Genomic DNA, 6,285 nt, shown 5'->3' with positions numbered 1-6,285 from the left:
CCCAAGAGCTCACTGCTGAATTCATAAAACATGCACACACCTGATGGACAGGTGCAATACATCTCAAGGGCAATACATACATAATCAAGCTGCTCCATTCCTTATATTGTTTTTATTTGGCTCCTCTTATAACCTTCTGGCTTCTAACACTGCAGATTTATTATTTGACCACTTTTGACTTTAAATTAGGAAATATTTTTTTAGCACCTTCAAAAAATTTATTTTTGGGTTTTAAATAGAATATCCATTAAATTCTCCAATAATCTAATTTATTCATTTCTAAACACATTTTCCAATTCACACACAAAAATATTCAATCATGTGGTCTGATTCCAAACAATCCATCCCTTTTCTATTCCCACTTCTTCTGTACAAGGTCACAGGGTAGCTGGTGCAAATCTCCAGCAGTCTACAGGTAAGAGGCAGGATACACCTTGAACACGTTGCCAGTCCATCGCAGGGCAACAGAGAGACATACAGGACAAACAACCATGCACACACCAATTCACACCTAAGGGCAATTTAGAGAGACCAGTTAACCTAACAGTCATGTTTTTAGACTGTGGGAGGAAGCCAGAGTACCTGGTGAGAACCCATGCATGCACCGGGAGAACATTCAATTCAATTCAATTCAAAGATACTTTATTGATCCCCGAGGGGAAATTAGAATTCCAGTACAACCCATCCAAACATACATCATGACACAAGACGAGGCTTTGCTGCCCACTCACAGGCGCTGCCCTTGTTAGATGAGAAAAGAGGCCACATTAGGTAAGTAGAGGGAAAAAAAATCATATTTCACACTTTATCCTTAGCAGGATACAGTTTGAGATTGCAAAAAACCTCAGCACAAAGAAGCAACAAATTGACAAAACAACATCATGCCAGGAACGGTGAAGGTGGTGTGAGGAGTGCAAATGTTTATCTTGAGCATGTGTGTGTGTGCAAGTGAGTGTGTGCAAGTAAGTCCATGAAGCACTGTCACAGAGGCCATTGTCCTTGATGATTCGTTGGAATGTACATCAACAGGCCACAAAGGTCTGAGCAGGTCCACAGATGTCCTCAGGGAAGGGAGGGTGCAGAGGGAGCAGAGCGTCATGTGTACATAACTTCCAGGAAAAGTTGAAGATAGCCAGCCATCAAGGCCGCACAGGGGAGCCAGATTCAGAAAAACAGTAATTATTTGGGTTAGGCTGACTCTTAATTTTCCGTCAGCCTTGAGAGTCTTGCTGGTGCTTCACAAAGGCGAATCCAAACAGCCAAATTCCTGGTCTTTCTGCCAGATCCAAGCGAACAACTTTCTCCAAGATTTATCCCATTTCATCCCTGAGTCCAGGAACCGCAACCTGCCTGCGATCCTGTGTAAGGATCACATCCAGTCTGCGATTCAGCTCACGTAACATCTCAGTCTGAGTGTTGATCGCTCTGAAGATCCCATCATACATGCCAGGGAGCCTTACAATGGCCAGAACAGCTGCTGACATTCTCCAAATTTCTCGATATGCCAGGTAACCGCTGACTCCAAAAAGCAGAAACTCCATGCAGAGAGACCCTGGTCGGGGGTTGATCCCAGGACCTTGTTGCTGCAAGGCAACAGTGCTAACCACTGTTCCACCGTGCAGCACCAATTCTAAACCAACAGTCTATATTAAATATATAATTGCTTCATAGTAAAATACAGTCAAATTGCTAATTGTCAAAATGCCATTTGATGAAAAAAAAATGTCTTGCATCATGCATTTGAATTTGAAGCAACCTCTCTTACTGAGCACCACGTGGTAACAGTGGAGAGAAAGTGTTTCCTTTTAACAAGAAGAAACCTCCAGCCGTACCAGGATGACTGTGTGCAGCCATCTGGCATTATGAGCTAAAATGGCAGGAGGGAGACATAGACCAAAGCCAAACAGAGCCCTAACCCTGAAATAGGTTATATGGGAAATACACAAAGTTAATGGCATCAATATTTCCAACAGTGGTTCTATCCAGATCAGAGACAACAGCTAAACACAGAAGTACTGAGTCAGAGGTATTTTCTCCGGAGGAAAGACATTTTTAACATCTCTACATAAAGTAAATGTAAATGCTTACCAAAATGCTCCTAAGTCTTTCAGATATTTAAGGTAAAATTTCATCCATCTGAAACTCTTTACCCTCTGGGGAAAGCAGAGTCCCTATTATTACACAAATTAGTGTTCTCTCATGAAGAACTGTGCCTAACCATATTAATGTTACAAAGATGTAATATAAAGCCATGCATCAATAACTGTATAGAATCACTCTCATTCACTGATGGGTTCATGCTTTGATTCTCTTAAACCCCACAGCCAAACATAAAAAAACAGTCTATCATTGTAATTGGGATGCCATAGAAAGTGCTGTCAGCAGAAATCACCTGAACTGTATAAAGGGTCATTACACCTGTCTGCTCAGACAACCACAGCAACAAAAAATGGGATATTTACTGCCCACTCCATCCTTTTTCTGCAAACTCACGGGATTTACAGCCCACTGACATGCTGATCCGCTGTTCATCTTAAAAATAGATCTGAATAATTACTATGTGCATCTAAGTAACTGATCTGGTGTATATTTTAAGAGTGAACCTAGATGTTCTATTAAGCAGATAGAGGTGGTGTGAAAAAATAATTTTTTTTAAGCTTTAAGATTCAGCTGAAGGCATCTTAAGGTGAGCCGGGCCCAAGCTTTCTGGTCCATCTCCACTTTTAAAGGAGCTGTTGTGATGCTGAACAAATAGCTCCTTTAACGGTGAAGAAAAACTACAAAAAAGTAACACCCCAGCAGCTTTGTGATTGGGTGCTCATGAGCGCACACATCTATATTAAAATCAACCCATTGTTTGGATGGTTCTGATCGAAATCTGAAAGAGTGGTGTTTTATCGCATTGCTATCAGGGGGTATTTGCTTTGTCTGAAAACACAAGATAAGGAAGGAGAGGAAATGACAGCAGGGAATGATATAAAAAAAAATTATACAGAAAACAAGAAACGAAAGAAGGGGATAAATAGCTTCCCACTTACTTTTAAATTTAACCCATCTTGAGTCTGATGGTTTTTCAGTGGTGCTTACGTCTAACTCTTCATGTGCTGAGTACAGTTCAGCTGTCTTGATGAAGGTGGGGAGAAGTGGCCTTCAGTGAAAAGACCACACACACACACACACACTTCACTGTGGGATATAATGCATCTGCGGCTGTATCACCTCCACCCTGTTTCTCTGGTGTCTTGGATCACTGGTCATACTGTCCAACACTGTTCCGCCTGGGGAAGATTTCAACTATCAATCTCTAAACTGTCAGCCACGCTGACCCACTGGACCCCAGACAGATCCTTCAACAGAAATCAAACAGCCCTTCCTCACTGCTGTGAGAGTCTGATGATTTCTTAGGCTCCTTTGAACATGTTCCTGTAAAGATTGACTCGGTGAAAAAAAAAAAACCAATAAACAAGCAGTGTCAAAGTAAAAGCAAGCTGTTATAGATGGATTAGCTACATGCTGATGTTAATTATGAGGCAGAACAATTCAAGAGTCGACCATATATTTCTCCTAACCTGAAGCAGAAATTAAGAAAAATAAGCTTTTTATGAGCTAAATGGCCATAAAGCTTGCTTTTTGTAATAGCTCTTGCACTCTGGCTGCAGTTTTACACATTTCTTATTTTTTGTTTACACCTGTCATTATTTCCCTTTTTCTAAGGTCTCACCACTATGAGGGCAAAACACCTAATGATCTGTTGTTACAGACAGGTTTGTGTTGTTGACTTTTATCCGTGCCAGCACATACGTATTTTGCTTGGGTCTTTCACCTCTCGGCTAGTGCCTCTCTGTCTCCGTCTTCCCCTGGTCCTTCCCTTGAATTCTAACCTCCTTTTCCTGCCTTGTAAAATCAATTCTTATTGATTTCTCTGCACTCTACAGGGTGGAGTCAAAAGAGGGGACAAAGGAGATAAAACCATAGGCGGATTGTCAGAGTAACTCCACCGCACCACCGGGGACTTAACTGATCATGAGAGATGAGTCAGATACTGGTTTGACTCCACTTAAAAGCACTGGGAAATAAGAGCAAAATGGCATCTGGTGCTGATGGTGGATCTTGTCCAGATTGGCTGTGTGGTCTGATTCATAGCATTCATAAACAGGATAATGACAACTAAACAGAGAGGCAGGAGCTAAGATACATCTAACACTGCTTTTGCTTTTTCATTTTTGAGACATAAAGAAAAAATTTAAATAGTAATTTTAAAGTATGTCATCATCATATCAACTCACTTGCATACAGCAAGAACATAAAAATAATTATTTTTGAAGATATTCACGTATTGTTAGGATCTGGCATTGTTACATGTTAATATAAACTAATCACTCCCACAAATGTGGATAAAGTTGCTCATGATGAACTTTCTATATAATGATATTTTCAGTTTTATTTTCAGGGATTTTATCTCCATAATAAATATTTTAACTGATTTAGAAAAATGTAGTAGTCTTTCAAAATGCATATTTCATAAACCAATTAGAGCTATTTTTGTATTATAAATATCAGCACGCAATGAATATTGAAGTTATTTATAATATATGTGATGTATAGAAGTGACACCCCAAAGTCTTTTCAAATAAAAATGTATGAAATCAGTTGGAGGGGAGTTCCTGCCTCAAGTGGAGGAGTTTAAGTATCTCGGGGTCTTGTTCACGAGTGGGGAAGAATGGAGCGGGAGATCGACAGACGGATCGGTGCTGCTGCCACAGTAATGAGGGCGCTGTGCCGGTCCATTGTGGTGAAGAGAGAACTGAGCCGAAAAGCAAAGCTCTCAATTTACTGGTCGGTCTACGTTCCTACCCTCACCTATGGCCATGAACTTTGGGTCATGACCGAAAGAACGAGATCACGGATACAAGCAGCTGAAATGAGCTTCCTCCGTAGGGTGGCCGGGCATTCCCTTAGAGATAGGGTGAGGAGCTCGGCCATCCGGGAGGAGCTCGGAGTAGAGCCGCTGCTCCTCCACATTGAGAGGAGCCAGTTGAGGTGGCTTGGGCATCTATACCGGATGCCTCCCACCGGGAGGAGGCCCAGGGGACGGCCCAGTACACGCTGGAGGGACTATGTCTCTCGGCTGGCCTGGGAACGCCTTGGGCTCCCCCTGGAGGAGCTGGAGGAGGTGTCTGGGGAGAGGGACGTCTGGGCGTCTCTGCTGAGTCTGCTGCCCCCGCGACCCGGTCCCGGATAAGCGGAAGACGACGAACGAACGAACGAAATCAGTTAAAAATAGTTATTGCCTTATAGTAATTTCTCTTACTTTGCAAGTCAGAAATCCCTTGCATAAATGTTCTGAACTTGCATGACAGACTTTTTGACAATTTCAAATGACAAAACTTACTCAGGTTTCCTGTAGTACAATTTATATTTAAAGCCCTGTAGACAGCCCTACATAAAATAAAAAAAATACAATCTGCATTCTCAAAGTTTTTAAATGTTTTAATTCTGAGCCACAAATCTCCACCAGATTTTTTTTTTTTCAAACACTACAACTGTCAGTTTTCTTCCTGTAGCTTTTGAACCTTTACATATTTACTATATATGCAGATAAAATTTAATTAAGGTGTGAATCAGGTTTTGTTCTGTGCAATGCAACGGCCACATTCCCCAACGATGAGATGGGGGAACAGCAGTGTGATCTCCAAACAGCACTTCCCAACTGCGCTCGTCTTATTTCAAACTGGGAAGTTAAAGATGTTCAATTATTATTCTCTTCTCTGGAAAAAGCTAAGCTCAGACATGCTTGCATCTGCACATCCTTGCTCCTGCACCTCTAAAATGGCGTGACCAGGAAAAGCCTGAAATAACAATCCTGTCCACAAATTTAGGGATGTTTGTGTGTGGCTTTTGTTGAAATCTCCAATAACAGACAGTCTCTGCAGCAGGAAAACAATAATTGTGTGCTAAAACGCCTGGTTTCAAAACACATGTCGGGGGGGGCTGTTGGAATGTACAATACATCAACAATGAGCTTCATGCTGGTACAATAGATTTAGTAACATTAGTGAGAAAACCTGGTCAAAGCAGCAAACTATGACCTCAAAAAACATTGAAATTGCAATAGCAACGTTAATCATCCCCAAAACATGCTCAAACAACATATCTGTAACAGCAAATCAAATTTAGGTGCAAAATGAATGATGAAATGCTTTAGGCTAGTTCGTTTGAGGAAAGCGCCACCTGGTGGTGAAAAATACAAGTTCCAAAATCCCTTAAAAAACAAGTCCAAACACC

The sequence above is a fragment of the Girardinichthys multiradiatus genome, chromosome X (assembly GCF_021462225.1).
Source record: "Girardinichthys multiradiatus isolate DD_20200921_A chromosome X, DD_fGirMul_XY1, whole genome shotgun sequence".
Classification (NCBI taxonomy): domain Eukaryota; kingdom Metazoa; phylum Chordata; class Actinopteri; order Cyprinodontiformes; family Goodeidae; genus Girardinichthys; species Girardinichthys multiradiatus.
The sequence above is the reverse complement of the archived record's forward strand: the minus strand, read 5'-3'. Positions refer to the sequence as shown.